Consider the following 24,464-nt stretch of genomic DNA (forward strand, 5'->3'; position numbering starts at 1 on the left):
TTCAAAAAATGTTCATTATCCCTCCCAGTACATTCAGAACAAACTATATACCGAAACCATAAAAGGAAGGTAGGCAATCGATAAGGCTAATACTTGAGGAAAGGAAACAAAATAAGCACAAAGCAAATCAACGGAAATCTTCGTAAACAGAAAGAATTGTTAACGCCTCAATTTCAGACGTGATGCATGGCTGGAGTCCCACCCTCATTCTGCTGATTGGTTAAACAAGAGCTATGGCATGCAGCTACCATGTTGATGCTTGTATCCATGTCCTGCATCAGTTCCCCACCACTTAGAAAGAAACTTGTCTCCGAGTTTGTGTTTGCATTAAACTGCTCATCAGGAGGGTGATACTCAAACAAATCTGCCACATTGAAGGTAGGTGAGATCGACATATTTTCTGGAAGTTCCACAACATAAGCATTGTCATTAATTTTTTTTCAGGATGCGGCAACGGCCATATTTTCTATCTTGAAGTTTGCCATAGGTGCCTGCTGGAAAACGATTCTTGCGATGAACCATCACCAAGTCCCCTTCTAGAAAAATTTTGGCCCATCAATGCTTGTCTGCAGCTTGTTTGTATTTCATGTTTGCTTGTTCTAAGCTGTTGCGCACCTCCGTTTGTACGCCTTGAATTCTCTCTGCCAAGTTCTCAGCTGCCACGCTTATTCCAGGAGTCTTGGGAAGGGTGACTAAATCCAGAGTGTGCTTTGGAGGTGAGGTGTAGACTATTTCGAAGGGACTCTTTCCAGTTGAACGATTAGTCATACTGTTGAATGCAAATTCAATTTGTGGAAGACTCAAGTCCCATTGTTTCGGCTTATCCCCAGAGATACAACGCACATGTTGCCAAGTGTTCGGTTGGTCACTTCAGTTTGGCCATCAGTTTGTGGGTGACATGTACTGCTATACTTGAGAGAAGTCCCGAACTTCTTCCACAATGTGATCCAAAAATGGCTAAGGAATTTGATGTAGCGGTAAGAAGTAATTGTCTTAGGTACATCATGCAAGCGGACAATTTCTCTAAAAAATAAGTGAGCCACACCTGATGCATCTGAAGTCTTTCGGCAAGGGATAAAATGCGCCATCTTAGAAAATCTGTCCACCACTACGAAGATCGAATTAGCGCCTTGTTGAGTACATGGAAGTCCAAGCACAAAGTCCATGCTTAGGTCCTCTCAAATATTCTGAGGTACCGGTAGTGGTGTGTATAGCCCTGTGTTTTGCGACTGACCTTTCTTCACTTGACAGACTAAACATCTTTGTACAAACCTCCCAACATCTCTTCTTAACTGAGGCCAGAAATGCCTCTTAGCCACTATTGAGATGGTTTTGTCTCGACCCACATGGCCCCCCAACCTGCCTCCATGCAGCTCACAAAGGAGGTGTTCACGCATCAACGTTTGAGGAATGCAAAGTTGATTCCCTCGAAAAAGGTATCCATCCTGAATATGAAAATCTGAAGTTGGATGCTTTAGAGCACATTTCTTCCATATCTCAGCAAAATCGTCATCGTCAACATACATGTCTTTGAGCTGTTCGAAACTTGTGATCTCAGTCCTCATTGTGATGAGTATGGATGCACGTCAACTGAGAGCGTCGGCCACTTTATTCTGCTGTCCTGACTTGTGCTTGAGTACCATGGTGAACTTTTGCAAGAAACCGACCCACCTAGCATGCATGCGCTTCAAATTTTTTTGAGTATTTATGAATTTGAGAGCATGATGGTCACTATAGAGGACAAACTCTCGTTGAATCAAATAATGTTCCCAATGTTTTAATGACCGTATGACTGCATAAAATTCTAGCTCGTAAGTGGTCCATTTTCGCTTAGCCTCGTTTAGCTTCTCACTAAAGAATTCCACTGGGCGCCCCTCTTGGGACAAAACAGCTCCTATTCCGACCATAGAGGCGTCACATTCTACCTCAAGTAGTTTATCAAAATTGGGGAGGGCTAGTACGGGCGCAGTGGATAGTCTCACTTTAATATTGTTAAAACTTTCTTCTTGTTCCTTTCCCCACATGAAACGTCCCTTCTTCATACATTTGGTGATGGGGGCCACTAACGAGCTAAAATTCCAAATGAACATGCGGTAAAAAGTGGCCAAGCCATGGAAGCTACAAACTTGAGCGATAGTGGTGGGCATCGGCCAGTTTCGAACAGCGTGCACCTTCCCCTCATCCACATGAATCCCCTCAGCACTCACCACAAAATCGAGAAAGAATAAGCTGCTACTCAAGAACGTGCACTTTTTCAGGTTAATGTATAGTTTGTGTTGGGACAATACTGAAAGGACTTCCCTTAGGTGACTCAGGTGATCATCCTCACTATGGCTATAGTTAGAATGTCATCAAAATAAACCACCACAAACTTCCTGAGAAAAGGCTTGAGGACTTCGTGCATCACGCGCATAAAAGTGCTTGGTGCGTTTGAGAGACCAAACGGCATAACCAACCTCTCATACAAGCCTTCTTTGGTTTTAAACGCTGTCTTCCATTCATCTCCCAAGCGTATCCTTATTTGATGATACCCACTCCGTAAATCAAGCTTTGAAAAAATATTGGACCCTGCAAGCATGTCTAACAAATCAGTTAAATGAGGGACGGGAAACCGGTATTTTATCGTTATTTTATTGATAGCATGGCTATCCACGCATACCCGCCAACTCCCATCTTTCTTTGGCATAAGTAGCGCGGGTACCTCGCATGGGCTCATGCTTTCCCTGATCAGCCCCTTACGAAGGAGGTCCTCCACCTGGCCTTGCAGAATATGGTGCTCGTTTGGGCTCATCCTATAATGTGGCAAGTTTGCCGGGTATCAAGTCAATGTGATGCTGGACATTACGCATTGGTGGTAGCACCTCAGGTATCTCTAGTGGTGTGAGACCTTCAAACTCAGTCAAAAGATACTGCACTTGTGGAGGCACATCATGGGATTGATTCTCTTCTTCCCCTTTCACCATCGAAGTCCATATCTCCCCTGTTTCCTTTGCTTCTTCCATGAATTGGTGCTCACTGATTGTAAACAGAGTGCTCTTCTCTTCAACCTGTGAGGAGTTGGTTTCTTTGTCTCCTAGGGGCATCAAGATGATCTTTCAGTCTTGTCACCAAAACGAATAAATGTTTTCATGCCCCTTGTAAGTGGCATCTATGTCAAATTGCCAAGGCCTCCCAAGTAGAATATGACACGTGTCCATATCAACCACGCCGCACATAGCCTCATCCTTGTAATACTTTCCGATAGAGAAAGGAACACGGCAGACATTACTGATCCTAGTCTCAGCCCCATTTCGGATCCAGCTAATCTTATAAGGGTGTGGATGTTTATCCATCTTCAATTCTAATGCATTCACAAGTGCCTTAGATATGATGTTCTCGCAACTTCCACTGTTAATTATCACATTGCATACCTTGTTGTTAATGGTGCACCTTGTCTTGAAAATTGAATGTCGCTGGCTTCTCTCTTCTAGTTTCGGTGCTAGCAAAATTCTTTGAATGACACAATTAACAAATTCTCCTTCATCCCCTTGACTGCATCATCATCATTGGTGTCCCTTCCCTCGGATCATCCTCTGCTTCTTCTATTACATGAACTGAACGTCGTGTGGGGCACTCATTGGATCGATGCCCTGGTTGATTGCACCGAAAGCATTTCCCAGTTGTGGGTCTCGCATATGGGTTATTACCTCCCCCTTCTTTGTGTACTGGGGTCTTCGTATTTTGAGTGCTACTTTCTCCCTTTCGGAATCTGCTGTATGGTCGTGAGTCGTTGGATTGTTGTTGTTAAATAGTAGGTTTTGCTTGTGGCGCTTGAGTTGGTGTTCTCAATGGTGGCGTGGCCAATTGCATCTAAATCTTCATAGCCAAATTAACTGCCTCCGACAGGGACCACAAGGTGTGCAGGGATACCTTGTCTTGGATGGCTAAGTGCAGACCCCCCATATATCTTGCGATTTGTTGTCCCTTTGTTTCTGAGAGATTATTACGAGCATTCAATCGGTAAAATTCTTCTGTGTAATAGCTTACGGTCCTTGCCCCTTGCTTGCAGTTTTGGTATTGTTGGTAGAGAATTTGCTCATAGTCTGGAGGTAAAAATCTAGCCCTCATCAGTCGTTTCATCTTAGGCCATTCGCATACAGGTTGTTCGCCTGTCTCCTCCTATTGTTTTGCATCTGCTCCCACCAAGCCGAAGCACCACCACGCAATTTGTAAGCAATCAACTTGACTTGTTGCGCCTCTGGAATTTGCATATAGTCAAAGAAGTTCTCTACCTCGAGCATCTAGTCGAGAAAACTCTCAAAGTGAAGGTGCCCATTAAAACAAGGCAAGTCAATCTTGATTCTAAAATTGTTGTTGTTTTCTGGAACCCTCCTGGCCTCATGGTTTCCACAAGCAAACCCTTCTACTTCCTCATCACTAGAAGAGTCATTTGGTGCTTGGTTCCTCTGTCGATGCGCAACATTGCGATCTCCTCCTGGGTGGTTTGGGCCTCCCCCATCTCTATTTTCATTTTTACCAACATGAACACCTATGATGGCTGTCTGGATTTCTCGCAACATACGCTCAATTCCTTCAAAGCGTTGTTGGTTCCTCTGGTCTTGAGCATTAACAGTTGCCCAAATAGCTTGCATGCCACGTTACTCCTCATTGGTATTGTCAATCGCCATCAAGCCAGGTAAAACCTTGCTCTGATGCCAATATGGCGTAGCGGAAAATGTGAATGAGAAACAGAGCACTCGAAAACTTGAAAATAAATTAAACAGAAGAGCATTGTCTTTCCGTAATGATGCAACTTTTAGGAAAAAAAAATAGTGATCCTCAATTCTTATTCAAAAAATGTTCATTATCCCTCCCAATACATTCAGAACAAACTATATACCGAAACCATAAAAGGAAGGTAGGCAATCGATAAGGCTAATAATTGAGGAAAGGAAACAAAATAAGCACAAAGCAAATCAACGGAAATCTTCGTAAACAGAAAGAATTGTTAACGCCTCAATTTTAGACATGATGCATGGCTGGAGTCCCACCCTCATTCTGCTGATTGGTTAAACAAGAGCTATGGCATGCAGCTACCACGTTGACGCTTGTATCCATGTCCTGCATCAGATATCCGAAAGCAGTTCTATATCCTCGTTAATAGTTCTTATTGGGACTACAGTTACAGTATGCTTGTGGATATTGCACGTAAAACATCAATCACTTGTATGTGAAGATACGTACTGCAGCTATAAGTAGCAAAAAGGTAGTGAACTTACCTATCCGTATGCAATACAAAGGAATAATAGCCCTTGAGATCATAGCGCACACAAACTCAATTTAACTGCTGCTTGAAGTCATTGCCCAAATGCATGAGAACTGGAGTCAATACGATCCTTCTGAAAACTTTAGAATATTACATATAGGTGACCGGGAGATTATAAGCTTTATAATTATGCATTTGTGAATGTCAAGGCTGACAAGAAAGTCATGATTAGTGTAAGCTGTCAATACTATACAGTCCATCAAGTTGTAGTAGTTTAGATTATATATATATATATATATAGGTAAGCTAGTCAAAGCTGTTAAGTAGAGGGAGGCTACATATGGCGCTACGGTCTAAACATCAGGCGTAATTTTAGGGACTCTTTCCGCTCAAATTAGACTGTACATAGCCATGTAAAGATGCTCTATATAAGGAGGATAAATCCTCATAAAGAGGGATCGAATCCATTTAACATGGTATCAGAGCTCTCTTAAATTTTTCTGATCAATTTCTTGTGTTTCGATCAATCTCTAGTGTTGTGGGGTCATAACCCATGAGCTTATTCCCAGTTTGGAGAAGCTGTTCTTCGAGTTTTGTAGACCCCATTGTCGCTGGCTTTGTAACCTTGAATCCTTCCAAATCTCAGGTCTGGTTTCTGGTCTCTTACTGGCTTTGTTGTTCTCGGCACAGTAGTTTATTTTGCAGGTTCTCGGCACCATCATCTCGAAACAGTATTTTCAAACAGTATTATGCAAATTCTCAGCACCATCATCTCGGAACAGTATTTCAGAACAGTACTCTGCAGGTGCTCTGCAGGTTCTCGGCCTTTCATTTGGTGCTCTTCTCGGCAATTTCTGAATCAGTTGTTCTTCAAGTGTTGTGCAGTAGTTCTTCCAGCACGTGGGTTAGAGTCGGCCGGGATTAATTTCTCAGGCATGTGTGTCGGTTTGTAGAGAGGAGGAGAGTATTGACGTGGGAGAGAAAGTAAAGTGTGAGTCGGTTGGGATTTATTTTAGAGGTGTCGTGCTTGAGTTTTCAACCAAGGGAGGATATAATTTTTCTGAGCAAACGTACATGAGGGGAGCGTTGGACGTGCGGGTGATTTATTAGGTGAAAAAAAAAGAAGAAAAGAAACGGAGGAGGGGCGTACGTGAGGAACGTTTGAGTAGAGAGAAATGTGTCGGTCATTTTTCTGTAGCTTTGATTGAAGAGGATGTTGGGATTTATTTTTTTTGAGGGAGTGTCAGTGAAGAGGAGTTTTCGTCCAAATCTACTGGATTTATTTTTATTTTCTGCAATTTAATGACGGCGTGGTTTTTTTTTATTCTTCTATGGATTCTGCACCTGTGTGTATCAAATTTATAGGCAACAATTATTCTACGTGGGCATTTCAATTTGAACTTTTTCTTAAGGAAAAAGATCTTTGGAGTCATATTGATGGCACTGATTGTGCACCCAATCCTGATAAATCCAAAGATTGGGCTATGTTTGATGCTCGAATTATGTCTTGGCTTCTTGGCTCAGTTGAGCCACATGTTGTCACCCACTTACGGCCTCATCGCACCGCTCAATTCATGTGGACTTACTTAAAGAAAGTATATCATCAAGATAATACTGCTTGTCGTTTTCAGTTAGAGCATACAATTGCCATGTTTTCACATGACAATCGTTCCATCTAAGATTATTATTCGGCGTTCCTGACTCTTTGGAACGAATATTCTGATTTGGTTACTGCAAATGTTCCTATTGCCTCTCTTTCCACTATTCAAAGTCTTCATAGACTCGTCGTCGTGATCAGTTTCTTATGAAACTCCGCCCCGAGTATAAATCTGTTCGCTCTTCTCTGCTGAATCGTTCTCCTGTTCCTTCTCTTGATGTTTGTTTTGGTGAGTTACTTCGTGAAGAACAAAGGCTTAGTACTTAAGCCTTTCTGGAACAATCTCATAGTAGTTCAGGGTTCTCTCCGATGGCTTATGCTGCTCAACGACGAGAACCGCCTGTACATTCTAGCCCCTTACAGTGTTTCTGCTGCAAGGAATATGGGCATATTGCTGCTAATTGTCCTAAGAAATACTGTTCTTATTGTAAGAAGAAAGGTCACATTATCAAAGAATGTCGTATACGCCCCCAAAATCGTCAGGTTCAAGCATTTCAGACTTCTATAGCACATGACTTTTCCTCCGGTGCTTCCTCTAATCTTGCACCTCCTGCAACAAATTATTGCATACCAAAAATAGTGCAACAGATGCTAATTCCAGCATTATCTGCAATGGGGTTTTAAGGTAAAAATACAACTAAAATCTGGTATGTAGACTAGGGTGATTCTAATCACATGACGAATACTCCTACTGCTCTGTGTCATGTTCGGCCCTATGCTGGTCAATCTGCCATTCAGACTGCCAATGGTAGTTCTTTGCCAATAGCTGCTATCGGAGATGCCTCTTCTCAATTTACTGATGTGTTTCTTGCTCCTCAACTTTTCACAAATCTTATTTCTGTTGGTCAATTAGTTGATAACAATTGTGCTGTTCATTTTTCTGGTGATGGTTGTGTTGTGCAGGACCAGGTAACGGGGGAGCCGATTGCGAAGGGACCTAAAGTGGGGCGTTTGTTTCCACTATATTTACCTATTCTAGTACTTTCTTCAGTTTCAACTATTAAGTCTTTTACTTGTCATAATGTTCCTGATCCAAGTATGATGTGGCATCGTCGTTTAGGTCATCCCAATGCTCAGATTTTATCTCATGTATTGCACTCAGTTTTTCTTGATAATGAAGAACGTTCTTCTTTATCTCTTCAATGTGATTCTTGTAAACTTGGTAAAAGCAAAATTCTTTCATTTCCTTTGCATGCTAGTAGAGCTTCTCACTGCTTTGATCTTATCCATAGTGATGTTTGGGGACCTTCCCCAGTTAGTTCACATGAAAAATTTAAATATTATGTGACTTTCATTAATGATTATAGCAGATTCACTTGGATTTATTTTCTTCGCTTTAAATCTGAAGTTTTTCATACTTTCACTGAGTTTTTTGCGTATATTGACAATCAATTCTCTACGACTATTAAGACATTACGTATAGATTCTGGTGGTGAATATTTGTCTACTGAGTTTGAGGCATTCTTGACTTCTAAAGGTATTATTCATTAACGTTCATGTCCTGCTACTCCTCAACAGAACGGATTAGCCGAACGCAAAAATCGCCATCTTCTTGATGTGGTACGTACTCTCTTATTAGAATCCTCTGTTCCATCCATGTTCTGGGTCGAGGCTCTGAAAACTGCTACTCACTTGATTAATCGTTTAGCTTCCCAAGTCTTACACATGGAGTCTCCCTATTTTTGCTTGTTTGCTAAACAACCTAGTTATGATAATCTCCGTATCTTTGGTTGTGTATGTTTTGTCCATTTATCTCCTCATGAGCGACATAAATTATCTGCTCAATCAGTTAGATGTGCGTTCTTGGGATATAATGTGTATCAAAAAGGATTTGTTTGTTATGATCCTACTTCACATCGTACACGCATTTTTAGGAATGTTATTTTCTTTGAAAATTAACATTTCTTTCCTGTGTCCTCTATACCCTCTTCTTCTACTGTGATCCTTCCTCCTTTTGAACAGCAGTTCTCAGATCTTCATCCAGTCAACTCTTATTTTAAACCAAGTATTGTGTATACGAGACGCTCCCGCCCACAGTCTCTTCCGATGGCTCAACCGATATCTGATCCTACCATGCTCTAGGACCAGTCAGTTGCAGCACCTTCAGAGCACTTGGTACGTCGCTCTTCTCGAGTGTCAGCATCTCCGGATAGGTATGGGTGGTTTGCTTCTGCTCTTACTACTGCATTATCCAATTTTGATATTCCCACGTGCTACTCACATGCTGTCAAGTATGATTGTTAGCGACAAGTTATGCAGGAAGAAATTGCCGCTTTAGAGGCCAATCACACCTGGGACATTGAGCCATGTCCTCCCACCATTGTTCCTCTAGGTTGCAAGTGGGTTTATTCAGTCAAAGTCCAATCTGATGGAAGTTTGGATCGTTACAAAGCTCGACTTGTTGCACTTGGGAATATGATGTCAATTATGAAGAGACCTTTGCTCCTGTGGCTAAGATGACTACTGTTCGTACAATTCTAGCTCTTGCTGCTTCTAGTGATTGGCCACTACATCAGATGGATGTTAAGAATGCTTTCCTTCACTAGGATCTTAAAGAGTATATTTATATGAAACCACCTCCGGGATTGTTCACTTCTCCGACTTCACATGTGTGTAAGCTTCGTCGCTCTCTTTATGGTCTCAAACAAGCTCTGAGGGCCTAGTTTGATAAATTCCGCACAACTTTATTACAATTTTCATTCAAGCAGAGCAAGTATGATACTTCATTATTTCTTCGAAAATCAGACATGGGTATTGTTGTTCTTTTAGTTTATGTTGATGATATTGTGATCACTGGTTCCGATTCTGTTTTACTTGACCAGCTCAAGACTCATCTCTTAGAGTCCTTTCATATGAAAGATCTTGGATCTCTCACATATTTTCTTGGTCTTGAGGTGCATCGTAGTCCCTCTGGTATTTCACTCAATCAACATAAGTATGCTAGTGACTTGGTGGCTACAGCTGGCCTACAGGAGGCTACTTCTGTTGATACACCTATAGAATTAAATGTCAAGCTTCGCAAAGAGGAGGGTGACTTACTTGTTGATCCCAGTTTATATCGAAAGTTGGTGGGTAGCCTTGTTTATCTCACCATTGCTAGACCAGACATTTCTTTTGCTGTACAGCAAGTCAGTCAATTTCTTCAGACTCCTCGTCATCTTCATTTGGCTGCTGTTCGTAGGATCATACGCTATGTTCAGGGCACTTCTGCCCATGGTTTATTCTTCCCGGCTAGCAACTCTACTCGTCTTGTTGCTTATTGCGATGTTGATTGGGCTGGTTGTGCGGATACACGTCGCTCCATCACTGGTTGGTATGTGTTCTTAGGTAATGCATTGATCTCTTGGAAGAGTAAGAAGCAAGACAGAGTTTCTAAGTCATCTACGGAATCTGAATACCGGGCGATGTCTTTAGCTTGTTCTGAAATTATTTGGCTTCGAGGTATGCTTGCTGAACTAGATTTTTCAGAGACCGATCCCACACCTCTACATGCCGATAATACGAGTGCTATTCTGATCACAGCCAATCCTGTCTATCATGAGCGCACGAAGCATATTGAAGTCGATTGTCACTCTATCCGTGAAGCATTTGAAGCTCGTGTTATTACTCTTCCACATATTTCTACTGAACTACAAATTGCTGATATCTTCACCAAGGCTCTCACTCGTCATCGAAATTGCTTCTTAAGTAGCAAATTGATGCTTGTTGATCTACGGGCATCAATTTGAGGGGGGCTGTCAATACTATACAGTCCATCAAGTTGTAGTAGTTTAGATTATATATATATATAGGTAGGCTAGTCAAAGCTATTAAGTAGAGGGAGGCTACATACGGCGCTGCGGTCTAAACATCAGGCGTAATTTTAGGGACTCTTCCCGCTCAAATTAGACTGTACATAGCCATGTAAAGATGCTCTATATAAGGAGGATAAATCCTCAGAAAGAGTGATCGAATCCATTTAACATAAGCAAGGAGATGTAATTCCGGGAACTAGCATTTGGCAACCACAGATAGGCTTCACACTTATCGCCATTGAAATAGACCCTTCGAGGGAAAGCCCAACCCTTCTCAAAGGTGAAAGATGCATCTTTCCGAAGAAGTATCTCTGACTGAACATTACCCAGAGGGCCAGCTTGCATAAGCAAATCATTGTAGTACCTAATTCCCCATAGCATGGCGGTGTCATCTGTTGGAAAGCAAAATATGTTAAAAGATAAAACCCTTTCTGAACTTCCAGTATTCACTGAAGGAAAACATGCAAATCTATTATGAAAAATCATGAAAAACTGCCATTCACTTCATACATAACAGTAGTAAATACCAGTTAAAAAAAAGAAAAGAAAAAAAGAAAAGAAGATAATGTGCCCCAAGAATAATAGAATTACCATCCAATCCCTTCCCTTCCCATAAAGAAAATGATGATAACGAAAAAAAAAAAAGAAATGAAGAGCAAGCTGGAGTATTTCCATGTTTGGATCTCACTTACTTATTGCTCCATAAGGATTTAATGGCTTGTAATTAAAGCTGAAAATCTGGGCCATATTGTTAAGGTTGGGGAGTTGAAAAACTAGGTTCCAATCTGAATAGTTCATCCCATGATTGAAATTTGTAACTGTGATCTTCACCCTCCAGTATTCCTTGTAGTTAAGCTTAATATGCCAGTGGACTCGGACTGGGCACATATGACTGGTACATTGAACCAGAGGCAGAGAGCTGTTATTGCCAGAACCTGGAACAACTGAAGCGAGATGTGGCGAATTTGCCCTGTAAGATGCACATAAAAATAATATGTGAGGAACATATCATCCACAAAGGTGGGAGAAGAGTTTAACTGTGAGGCTAAAAGAACTTACTCAACACAGCTCCCTGGCTTCTCCATGTTGCTTTGGCAGCCACATGAACATGTAGGGCATGGTACTATTGTGTCGTTATAGAAGGATGAGAGTGAGACACAGCAAGTCGGAGATTTTTTAGCTAAAAATTGTGAATATGTGCACGTAACATTCCATGCCACTGCCAAGAAAGGGAGATGAGTTTGAATCCAAATATAGCTGTAAGGATATTTTAAGGTATTTATTCAATCATGATATATTTCTACTTATTGGTAGCATTTTCACTTAAGATAACACTAAGCTCACCCAGTCACCCTACCCATTTACCACCACCAGTTAGAATTTCTTTTATTCAATTTTTCTTTCTCAAATGTATATATAAACACAATTAATATAAATATAGATAAATAAGTTTCCAGGGAGATAACACATTAGCTATTAGAAAACAACCTTCCACACAAATAAAAAGATTACTGTATTCCATGGCCACTAGGATATACATGCGCAGAGAGAAAGTAGATGAAATCTGGCACAAGAGATTTATATCTGTCATCTGTTGTAAAAACGAAAATATCACAGTACTGCCTTGGTCCTTAAAACTGAGAAGGACATTCATAGATGTGATCTTTATTATGTAACTTACTCAAAGCTTGGGTGACTCTTCTTTTATCTGATGTAAAGAATTTACTTGGTTTAACAATTTTTACACGTCCACATGTATAACCAGGTCCTGGGGCTTGCAGAGTGAAGTTTTTAGGCACTCTGACTGTTTTGTTGGATGTACCAGCACGACCGACACTGAGCTGAAATGACCCTGCCGCATGAGCTGGATCTTGCAACCATGAATTGAGTACACCCCCTTTGCAACAATTTGCAATCTGCTGGTTGTAAGGTGTTCCCGGCAATAGATCCACAATTGTTGGATTCCTTTTACAGCAATGTGGGAAGCTGTTTTTAAATCCAGAACAATCCCCTTGCTCTGTGGCTTGGCCTCCATTCATGCTCCATATTATCTCCCCTTTGCCCAAGTCCATCCCAGTGACCACCCTGGTGCTTGAATGTGACGGTATTGCTGGAAGTTGTACTTGGGACAACTGCCTGTCCATTTGATGGAAACATTGATCAGATAACACAAAGGGAATTTGATCCTTTTTAATGTTGCTACTGCTTTGGCAATCAAAAGAGATGATTTTAAGATGCTGAACACAGAAATACTTAATGTGACTGTATATAACAAAGGCTGCTTCCTTGATCAATAATTTTTAAGGGAATGCCCTAAAATTCAACTAGTCGACTCAGAATTTTACCCTGTTTTAGTCAAATGGAAAAAGTCAGATTCTGAAAATGTATAGTTTGTTTAGGGCAGCTGGATTGAAAAAGAACAGAACTAAAAAACTTGGATGCTGAATTTTGGATAAACATGGTAGACAGCCATTGAGTTGAAAATGGGAGTTTAGAATTACTTCTGCCATAGCAAACCTTCATGACTATAATCAAGGTGCAAATTAGAAACATAAACAGAAAAATAACTGTGTCTTTTTTATGTCAGAAAAATAATTCCATTGCTCAAAAGGTTTAGATTAAAAGCTTGAGCATGTGCATGAACAGTTGAGATTATAAATTGTTAGGTCTTGGTTTCCATTATAGAAAGTATACATATCAACAAACTAATACTCACAACATCGCCATCAGGAGTCCAACTCATTATATCCCATTTGATTGTGATATTTCCATGTGGGTCAAGTGCATCATAGGCGTCTGAAGAAGAAAAACCCATCCAAAACATGATAAATAAGAAAGAGAACTGTCAACTCCTAAAAAATGAGAATCAGATGCAGAAAAATATAAGATAAATTAAGAAACAGGGCCAATTCTTAATTTGTTCAAGCAGTAAAAACGCCTAAGGATTTAAACAGCAACTATTTTGGAATGAAACTTGAAAGATACATTAGACTTCTTTCTACTATTTTCATTCACAAAAGAAATTGAACGGCTAAATCAACTTACTCCACCGAATTATCATTGTTGTAGCACCATTTTCTATACATAGAAGGTGACTCGAATGATTATATGAAGAACAGCATAATCTCAATTCGATGAGGCAGCATGTTTTATATAAACGATTTTAGCGGAATATGATAAATAATAGAAATTCAATATGACTAAAGGAAAAACCAGCTCCTCAGTCATTTAATACAATGAGCAAATCCTGGGAAATTCTGAAAATATTATTCCAATCAGTCAATAACAATCTACATCCCCAAGAAATGGAGTTCCATGAACGGCAAGACTATTGTTTTTTGTGAGTGATTAAAAGCTGAAAAAAGTATACATGGATGGAAACAATAAACAGGCAAAGATACCATATTTGGCATGACAGAAGGGAGAAGAAATAGAATACGCCAACCTGTTGAAGTGAAATAAGTGCAGGAAAGCAGAAACAAAAGCGCAATGGTGAAGTTGGCGAGAAAAGCTATCATGGGTGACAACCAAAAGCCCATTTTCCGGGCGAAGATTTTCTTCCTGTTTCAATGAATGTATATTTTCTTGATCGCCACAAGCTTTCTTCCAGTGAAGACTGAACTCTGAAGTGCGAGAAACGAGAAAATACCGAAGACGGAACGCTGTCTAAGCCAGCTTTTGCTTCACTCAGCAAGCCGGTTCAAAAAAATAAGTCCGACTTCTGATAGTATTGGCCATGGACTAACATTGTCGAGTCCAAATTTGGATTAAATTTAGAGTTTTTAACACCAATAGAAATAATGCTACATATTAAACTAGTCATCTTAAATTTAAAATAATAATATAATATTATATATTTAAATAATATTTTTTTTTTAATATTTTATAAATATATGTTAAACATAAATTTTCAAGTTTCATGTAATTATAAATCTACACATAGATTTTAATGATAATAAATGAATTCAAAGAATAAAGGAGTTTCAAGCTCAAGTTGTCCACACAATAGAGTCAAGCACATCAAAGAAATAAGCATGAGCAAGAAGGGAACAAATTCACATTAAAATTATAGAGTAATGTTGTAAATCTCTTCAAAATTTGAAATTAAGATTAATGCTCAAAATTAATATTTTATTATAAAGCATTAAAATACATTTTTCACATGTGCATGAATATTTTTGAAAATTAAATTTGAAAATTTTGAAAGATGATTGATTGTCATCTTTTACATGTGCATGCCTTGATTAAAGAGTTGAACTTTAAAAATATTAAAGATGATTGATTGTCATCTTTCACATGTGCATGTTTTATTTGAATATTTTTAAAAGTGATTGATGTTTTTTTAGACTTATACAAAAGGTTAATGATTTTGTTTGAATTTTTTGAAAAGTAAAGTGTGCTCCTTTTGTCATATACAAAAAGTAAAAGATTAGGTTTGAATTTTTTGAAAAAGAAAGTGTGCTCCTTTTGTCATATGCAAAAAGTAAAAGATTAGATTTGAATTTTTTAAAAAGGAAAGTGTGCTCCTTTTGTCATATACCAAAAGTAAAAGATTAGGTTTGATTTTTTTGAAAAAATGAATGATGTTGTCTTTGACATATGAATCTTTTTAAATTTGAATATGAAGTCTCTCATATGCCTATAAATAGATCATTTGAGAGTTTCACATTCACAATACCAAGAGCAACATTAATTCAAAGCTTTCATTCTCTCTTCTCTAAGCATTGAGGCTTAATCCTTATTCATTTTGAGAGATATAGTTTGCGCTGTAATGTTTTTATTTTACTCATTAAGGAGTGTTTTCTGATAATCTACCCACTATCAGCTCTTGTATCAGAAAAAAGAGTGTGTATAACCCTTGTGCGTGTAGAAAGTATTCTACACGGGGGAATAGTTGAATCACCACGTGTAAGGTGATTGCACGTGTAGAGGGTGTTCTACATGGATCCTTTGTAGCGGTGTTGTTCAAAAGTGTAATAGGTTTCTATCTCCACCTGAAGGGGGTTGAATAGTAAATTTGAAAATCTTCAAGGGGTAACTTGAGGCGAGGACGTAGGTAGTGGGGCCGAGCCTACGTCCTCGTCTCGTTAACATACTGAATTTGCTTCTCTCTTACACTTACTCTTTATATTTATTGTTATTTCATATTTTATTTATATTTTATATTTTATATTTGATTTATAATTGTTATTTTTTTTAATACAACTTAATTCACCCCCCTCTTGTGTTAGTCATCTGGGCAACAATTGGTATCAGAGCTAAGAGCTCTATTATAAGATTAACTATCTTTTGAGTTAAGATCTTATGGCTAACATTGCAGCTTCATTTGATGAAAGTCAATCTAGCAGTCGGCCTCCACTCTTTTGTGGAGATAATTACTCATTCTGGAAAGTTAAAATGAGAATATTCCTACAGGCTCAAGGTCGAGAAATCTGGAAATGTATTGTAAATGGACCTTATATTTTAACAAAAGTGGTTGATGGAGTAAAGGTCAAAAAGGAAGAAGAAGAGTTTGATCGTGAAGACGATAGACTTTATACTTTAAATTTAACTGCTATGAATTTATTATTTAATGCTCTCAATGGAAATGAGTTTAATAGAATAATGAATTGTGCTACGGCAAAAGAAATTTAGGATAACTTGAAAGTTACTTATGAAAGAACTTCGCAAGTCAATGAATCAAAAATTTATATTCTTACTCATAAATAGGAATCAAAAATTTATATTCTTACTCATAAATATGAAATGTTTAAGATGAATGATGATGAATCTATTTCTAGTATGCACACTCGTTTTACTAACATCATAAACAACTTGATAGTTCTTGGCAAAATTTATTTCAAGGTAGAGATAGTAAGAAAAATTCTCAACTCTCTACCAAAATGTTAGGAATCAAAAGTAACAGCGATTCTTAAAACTAGAGACCTCAAGAAGCTCGAAGTGAATGAACTCATCGGGTCACTTATCACCCATGAGTACACATTGAAAAGAGGAGAAGAAGAAGGAAAGCTAAAGAAGAGCTTGGCACTTAAAGCTGTTCCTCATGAAAGTGAAAGTGATGAAGATGAGGAAAATGAAGATAAAGATGAAGAAGTTGCGATGATAACAAGAAGAATTCAGAGGTTCTTAAAGAAAAATAAAACTCTTTTGAGGAAATCTTTCAAAAAGTTTTTCAAGAAAGATTCAGGTAAAAATGACACTTTAATTTGTTATAAATGCAATAAGCCTGGTCATATCAAGCCAAATTGTCCTCTGTTAAAGAAAGATCGAAACAAGGGTAAGAAAACAATGAACGCTACATGAGATGATAATTCAAGTAGCTTAAATAGTGAAGCAAGAAATGAAGAATCAGCAAATTTTTGTCTTATGGCTAAAGATAACATTGATGTAACAAATCTTGATAATATTGAAAATCCTTCATATGAAGAATTGCAAAATGTTTTAGAAGAGGTTTATGAGGAATTTGAAAAAATTGGGTATCAAATATACTGCTTTGAAAAAGAAAAATTCTTCTTTAACAAATGAAATTGATATTTTAAGAAAAGAAAGTATCATTTTGAAAGATGAAAATCTTGAATTGAATAAGAAGAAAACCGATTTAGAAAATATTGTTGAAAACTTTACGAATGGAAAAAGAAATTTCGAAAAACTTTTTGGTAGTCAAAGATGTGTTTTTGAGAAGGCAGGTTTGGGATATATGCCAAAACAAAAATACAAATCTTATAAAAATTTCTTTGATAATCCTTCTATATCAAAGATCAATAATCAAAATTCCTTTCATAAAAATAATTTTGTCAAAAAAAGATATTATTATAATCATTCAAGTTCTTCATATATGTCATATGCTATTTACAATTCCTGTAATAGAAATGGTCATAATTATCATACTTGTCCTATTAGAAGAAATCATACAATGACTATTAGGGCCATATGAATCTTGTTTCTTCTAATACTAATAAATAAAGGACCCAAAGAACTTGGGTACAAAAAAAAATCATTTTAATTGTTTTTATAGGTATGCATAAAGTCATCCACAAGCAAAAACAAGTAGCTTTTAAATAGTGGATGTTCAAGACACATGATTGGAGATAAGACTAAGTTATTTGATCTTAGATCCAAAAATGAAGGACACGCAACATTTGGAGACAACTCGAAAGGGAAGATCGTGGGAATAGGTAAAATTGGTAATAAATCTTCTCTCATAATTGAAGATGTTCTACTTGTTGAAAGTCTAAAACATAATCTTTTGGGTATAAGTTAATTATGTGATGAAGGATTTATAGTTACTTTCAAAATGGATAAGTGCATTATTTTGAATGATCATGATTGTAATATTTGTTTTATTGCTTTTAGAAACAATAATGTTTATACAATCGATTTTGAAGAAATTACCTCACAAGATGCTATTTGCTTTTCACTTCAAAATGAAACTAGTTGGCTATGGCATAGAAGATTAGGTCATGGCAACATGAAACTTATTTCCAAACTTTCAAAAAATGATCTTGTGAGAGGTTTACCAAAAATAAATTTTCTTAAAGATAAAATTTGTGATGTATGTCAATTTGGTAAACAAACAAAAACTTCTTTTAAAACCAAGAAACATATTTCCACTACTAGACCATTACAACTGATACACATGGATCTTTTTAGACCAAATAGAATTGTAAGTCTAGGAGGAAAATATTATGCATTTATTATTGTTGATGATTTCTCTAGATATACTTGGGTCATCTTTCTTTCTCATAAAGATGAGGCACATAATGCCTTTACTAAGTTATGCAAGAGAATTCAAAATGAAAAAGGTTATACTTTTCAAGTATTCGAAGTGATAGGGGAAAAGAGTTTGTTAATAAAAATATTGAAACATTTTGTGATGAAAATGATTTTGTGCATAATTTTTCTGCTCCTCGAACTCCTCAACAAAATGGGGTAGTAGAGAGGAAAAATAGATCTCTTCAAGAGATGGCAAGAACAATGCTCAATGAGAACAACTTGCCTAGTTATTTTTGGGCCGAAGCGGTAAGTACTGCATGTTATGTTATAAATAGAGTTATGCTAAGGTCGAAATTAGATAAAACCCCCTATGAGCTTTGGAATGAGAAAAAACCCAACATTTGTTACTTTTATGTATTTGGATGCAAATGTTTTATTTTGAATGACAGGGATAATTTAGGCAAGTTTGATACAAAATCTGATGAAGGTATATTTTTCGGGCACTCTACTAATAGTAAAGCTTATAGAGTATTCAATAAAAAGACTTTGACTGTACAAGAATCTATGCATGTAGTATTTGATGAATCTAATTTTTCACTCTCTAAGAAATCTAGTGATGAAGAAACAGGAGATATAAATACTACGGAAAGTCTCAATATCAACAAAAAGAAAACAATAGAGGAAGTTCAACATGGAGCTATTAAGAAAGATCATCAAAATTTAATACAAGATGCAACTAAACAGTGGAAATTTGTTAAAGATCATCCAGTGGAACAAATTTTGGGAGAACCTTCACGAGGTGTAAGTACTCGATCATCTCTTAGAAATATTTGCAATCATACTGCTTTTCTATCTCAGATTGAACCCAAAAATATTGATGACGCACTTCTTGATGAATCTTGGATTCTAACTATGCAAGAAAAATTGAATCAATTTGAAAGAAATGATATTTGGACACTTGTTCCTAGACCCAAAAATCATACTATTATTGGAACAAAATGGGTTTTTAGAAACAAGAAAGATGAGTCCAGAGTCATTACTATAAATAAGGCTCGACTTGTAGCCCAAGGTTTTAATCAAGAAGAAGGAATCGATTATGATGAGACATATGCACCAGTCGCAAGATTAGAAGCTATTCGAATGCTACTTGCATATACTTATTATAAAGATTTCAAACTTTTTCAAATGGAGGTTAAAAGTGCTTTTTTAAATGGTTTTATAAATGAAGAGATATATGTTGAGCAACTTCCAGGTTTTGAAAATCATATTTTCCCAAATTATGTTTTCAAACTTACAAAAGCACTATATGGACTTAAACAAGCTCCTAGAGTTTGGTAAGAAAGACTCAGTGGTTTCTTGATTGAAAAAGGTTTTTCAAGAGGAAAAATCGACACAACTCTTTTCATTAAATATAAAAATGATGATATTCTTTTGATTCAGATTTATGTTGATGATATAATATTCGGTGCTACTAATGAAAATATGTGTCAAGTTTTTGCTAAGACTATGCAGGAAGAATTTGAGATGAGGATGATGGGAGAACTTACATTCTTTCTCGGAGTGCAAATTAAGCAAGCAAAAAGTGAGACATTCATCAATCAATCAAAATATATTAAGGAATTACTGAAGAAGTTTGGGATGGAAAATGCTAAGGAAATTGGAACACCAATGAGCCCATCAACTAAACTTGATAAAGATGAATCCGGTAAGCCAATTGACTCGAAGATATATCGAAGTATGATTGGTAGCTTATTATATTTAACAGCCAGTAGACCAGATATTATGTTTAGTGTGTGCTTATGTGCACGCTTTCAATCATCTCCAAAAGAATCATATTTAATTGCAGTTAAGCGCATTCTTAGATATCTTAGTGGTACAATTAACCTAGGGTTATGGTACCCTAAGCACACATCTTTCGATTTAATCAGCTACACAGATGCATATTATGCTGGCTGTAAAATAGATCGAAAAAGTACTAGTGGAGCATGTCATTTCTTAGGTAATGCACTAGTTTCTTGGTTTAGTAAATAACAAAATTCTGTTGCACTATCTACTGCTGAGACAGAATATGTTGCTGCAGGTAGTTGTTATGCTCAAGTTCTCTACATGAAGCAATAACTTGAAGATTTTAAACTCATGTATAATCACATTCCAATCAAATGTGATAATACAAGTGCTATAAATCTTTCAAAGAACCCAATACAACTTTCTAGAACTAAGTATATTGAAATAAGATATCATTTTCTTCGAGATCATGTGCAGAAAGGCGATATAGTACTAGAGTTCACAAACACACACGATCAGTTAGCAGATATTTTCACAAAACCTTTATCAGAAGATAAATTATGTATGATCAGAAGAGAAATAGGTATGATGCATGCTATGAATATCTCTTAAAAGATAGACCAGAGTCAATAAAAATAGAGATAGATTTTTAAATACTTTTACATAAACTTGAGATTCTTAGCCTCATGTTTGAGATGCTCATTCTCTTCATACAATATCATGTCATTCTTATCCATGGGAACCGACAAACGGAATGAAGAATCTAATAAAGATTTCAACTGTTTATTCTTCTGCCGAATGATTCATTTCCTTGTGTGAGACTCTTGAACAATTCGTTGAAGTACAACAATTTGTTCTTTGAGTTTTTCAACTTCATGATTTTTGACTTGTAGCCGCTGAGAAAAAGCAACAATAGAGGAAGAGTAGCGAGTCCCAAGACTCACCAAGTTATAAATAGCATCAGAATCTGACTTATTAGTTAGATTATTATTTTCTTGCTGCAACATGACATCAATGGCAACTGCAGAAAGGACAGGAGGTTAAGAAGCAGAATGCCTCATGGATGGATCTAGAGAAATGTTAGAAGAATGAGCCATTGAGAAAAGAATATAAGGCTTAAAACGAGAATGTTGAAGGAATGCAGATGAGTTATAGAGATGAGAAGAAAACTTAATGCGGATTGGATGAACTTCAGGACTGATTTTATAGAGATAGTATAAAGAATAAGACAAACTATTATCTCTTTAAATCTTATTTAGTCAAAAGAAATACAAGATATGCTGGACACACATTGTCAAAAGTTTTCTTACTAAGCCAGCGAGATTAGCAGTAGATTGTCCCTATTTTTCTAGTAAACGATGAACCTCTGCTGTTATCTGCCGATGTTGACCTTGTATCTAAACCCTTTCTCGTTCCAGCTCCTCTATTCGTAGTTGCAGATTATGAGCATACCAATCTATAAATTTTTTCAACTCTTGGTTTTCTTGCTTTAGCCTTTTATTCTCACTATCTTTATTAGCAAGCTTCTGTCGTAACTCAGATATTTGCATGTTAAGATGATCAATCTCACTCACCCTCGGCATTAATTTCTGAGACATGATCGTAACAGAGGTAGCATATTCACTACTGAGCATTCTTGATTCTGCAATAATCTCAGAATCAGCCTTACTAGAAAAACGGTTCTCTGCTCCTATCATGGTATTGATGGCCTTAGGAGAGAAGATTGATGATTGATGCGTCAATGATCCTAATTCAAGTCTGGAACATTAGTGGAAGAGAATTGCTCAGCCATTCTATCGTTGTGAAAAAACAGAACTCAGGTCAAGAAGCGATGTATTTTTTTTTGGCATCCGATAGATGAAAATGATCATTTTTTTTATAGAAACTCAGAGCCTTCAATCACGTTTTTCAACAACGTCAGGTGATTGTTTAAATCTCCAGCCGCACTAAATTCATAGAGTTAGGCCTCGAGACTTTGCAGCATTTGTCGGGTCACAGACGGCTCCTTTTTCAACTATCTACAGTGACTATTAAACGCATCGTTTTCTTCAGTCCATTTACTTGCTGCCAATCCTTTTTAATGATGCCAAAAGGGGGGAGAAGTTTTAGACTAGAACATTAACATTGTTTAAATTGCTAAACTTGTTATATATGCTTGGAATTATATTTATACTTTTCCTTGAAAAACTAACGCATATTTTCAGGGGGACTTAAGTATTAATACAGGTTTCAAGTTCTATCAAGTATTTGTCATCATAAAAAATGGGGAGATTGTTGAACCCAAGGTTTCAAGTTTCATGTGATTATAAATCTACACATGGATTTTGATGATAACAAATGAATTCAAAGAATAAAGGAGTTTCAAGCTCAAATTGTTCACACAATGGAATCAAGCACATCAAAGAAATAAGCATGAGCAAGAAGGGAACAAATTCACATTAAAATTATAGAGTAATGTTGTAAATCTCTTCAAAATTCGAAATTAGGGTTAATGCTCAAAATTAATATTTTATCATAAAGCATTAAAATACATTTTTCACATGTGCATGAATATTTTTGAAAATTAAATTTGAAAATTTTGAAAGATGATTGATTGTTATCTTTTACATGTGCATGCCTTGATTAAAGGGTTGAACTTTGAAAATATTAAAGATGATTGATTGTCATCTTTCACATGTGCATGTTTTATTTGAATATTTTCAAAAGTGATTGATGCTTTTTTAGACTTATACAAAAAGTAGATGATTTTGTTTGAATTTTTTGAAAAGTAAAGTGTGTTTCTTTTGTCATATACAAAAAGTAAAAGATTAGGTTTGAATTTTTTGAAAAAGAAAGTATGCTCCTTTTGTCATATGTAAAAAATAAAAGATTAGGTTTGAATTTTTTAAAAAGGAAAGTGTGCTCATTTTGTCATATGCCAAAAGTAAAAGATTAGGTTTGATTTTTTTGAAAAAGTGAATGATGTTGTCTTTGACATATAAATCTTTTTAAATTTGGATATGAAGTCTCATATGCCTATAAATAGATTATTTGAGAGTTTCACATTTACAACACCAAGAGCATATAACATTCATTCAAAACTTTCATTCTCTCTTCTCTAAGCATTGAGGCTTAATCCTTATTCATTTTGAGAGATATAGTTTGCATTGTATTGTTCTTATTTTATTCATTAAGGAGTGTTTTCTGATAACCTACCCACTATCAGCTTTTGTATTAGAAAAATGGTGTGTATAATCCTTGTGCGTGTAGAAAGCATTCTACACGGGGAATAGTTGAATCACCACGTTTAAGGTGATTGCAAGTGTAGATGGTGTTTTATACGGATCCTTTGTAGCGATATTGTTCAAAGGTGTAATAGATTTCTATCTCCACCTGAAAGAGGTTGAATAGTGAATTTGGGAATTCTCAAGGGGTAGTTTGAGGCGAGGACGTAAGCAGTGGGGCCAAACCTTGTTAACATACTGACTTTGCTTCTCTTTTACTCTTACTCTTTATATTTATTGTTATTTCATATTTTGTTTATATTTTATATTATATATTTGATTTATAATTGTTATTTTTTTTAATACAACTGAATTCACCCCCCTCTTGTGTTAGTCATTTGGGTAACAATATACTCTATATATTAATTAATAAAGAAAATTATTATTTTTTAACATTAATATATCTTAAATTGACGTTAGTTTGAATAATCAGATTAATTACAAAACAATAATCAAAGGAGTTTAATTAAAAAATAGTTTATAATCAAAGGACCTTAAATTAGTCATAATATTTTAAATTCAACAGAAAAATATAAAAAATAATCTAAATTACAGCCAACTACCTTTAAAATAAACGCTCATCATCTCACGATTAAATATTTTCAACAACATAGATTTTAGCAAAATCACACCTAAATTCTTCCACAGCCATTTATAATCTTATAAGTAATTGAAAAATGCTAACTCTTCATAAGAATAACTTATAAAAAATTTATTTCTCTACATATAAGTTAGTAAAATTTAAAATTTAAAATTTAAATTTTAAAAAAATGTTGAAATGAGTCTTATATGTAAAATTATAAGTATATGTAGCTCTACTTACTCTAAATGATTTTTTCCATTTCAACTCTTTGTCTAGTCATTCTTGGTTTTTTATTAATCTGCTACAAAGATATATACACTATTAATTAGCATATTTATTAAATCTTTTCTAGTCATTCTTGGTTTTTTATTTATTTACTTATTTTTTTAAAAGACCAGCTTCTAGCTAGCAAATATATCCATCC

The 24,464-nt window shown here is 36.3% G+C and overlaps 1 pseudogene; it reads right to left on the reverse strand.

Annotated features, from left to right (window-relative positions):
* Positions 1 to 10,978: 10,978 nt before the first annotated feature.
* LOC122305625 lies at positions 10,979 to 22,234 on the reverse strand (annotated as a pseudogene).
* Positions 22,235 to 24,464: the final 2,230 nt, after the last annotated feature.

Source organism: Carya illinoinensis, chromosome 3, assembly GCF_018687715.1.
Source record: "Carya illinoinensis cultivar Pawnee chromosome 3, C.illinoinensisPawnee_v1, whole genome shotgun sequence".
In the NCBI taxonomy this organism is placed as follows: domain Eukaryota; kingdom Viridiplantae; phylum Streptophyta; class Magnoliopsida; order Fagales; family Juglandaceae; genus Carya; species Carya illinoinensis.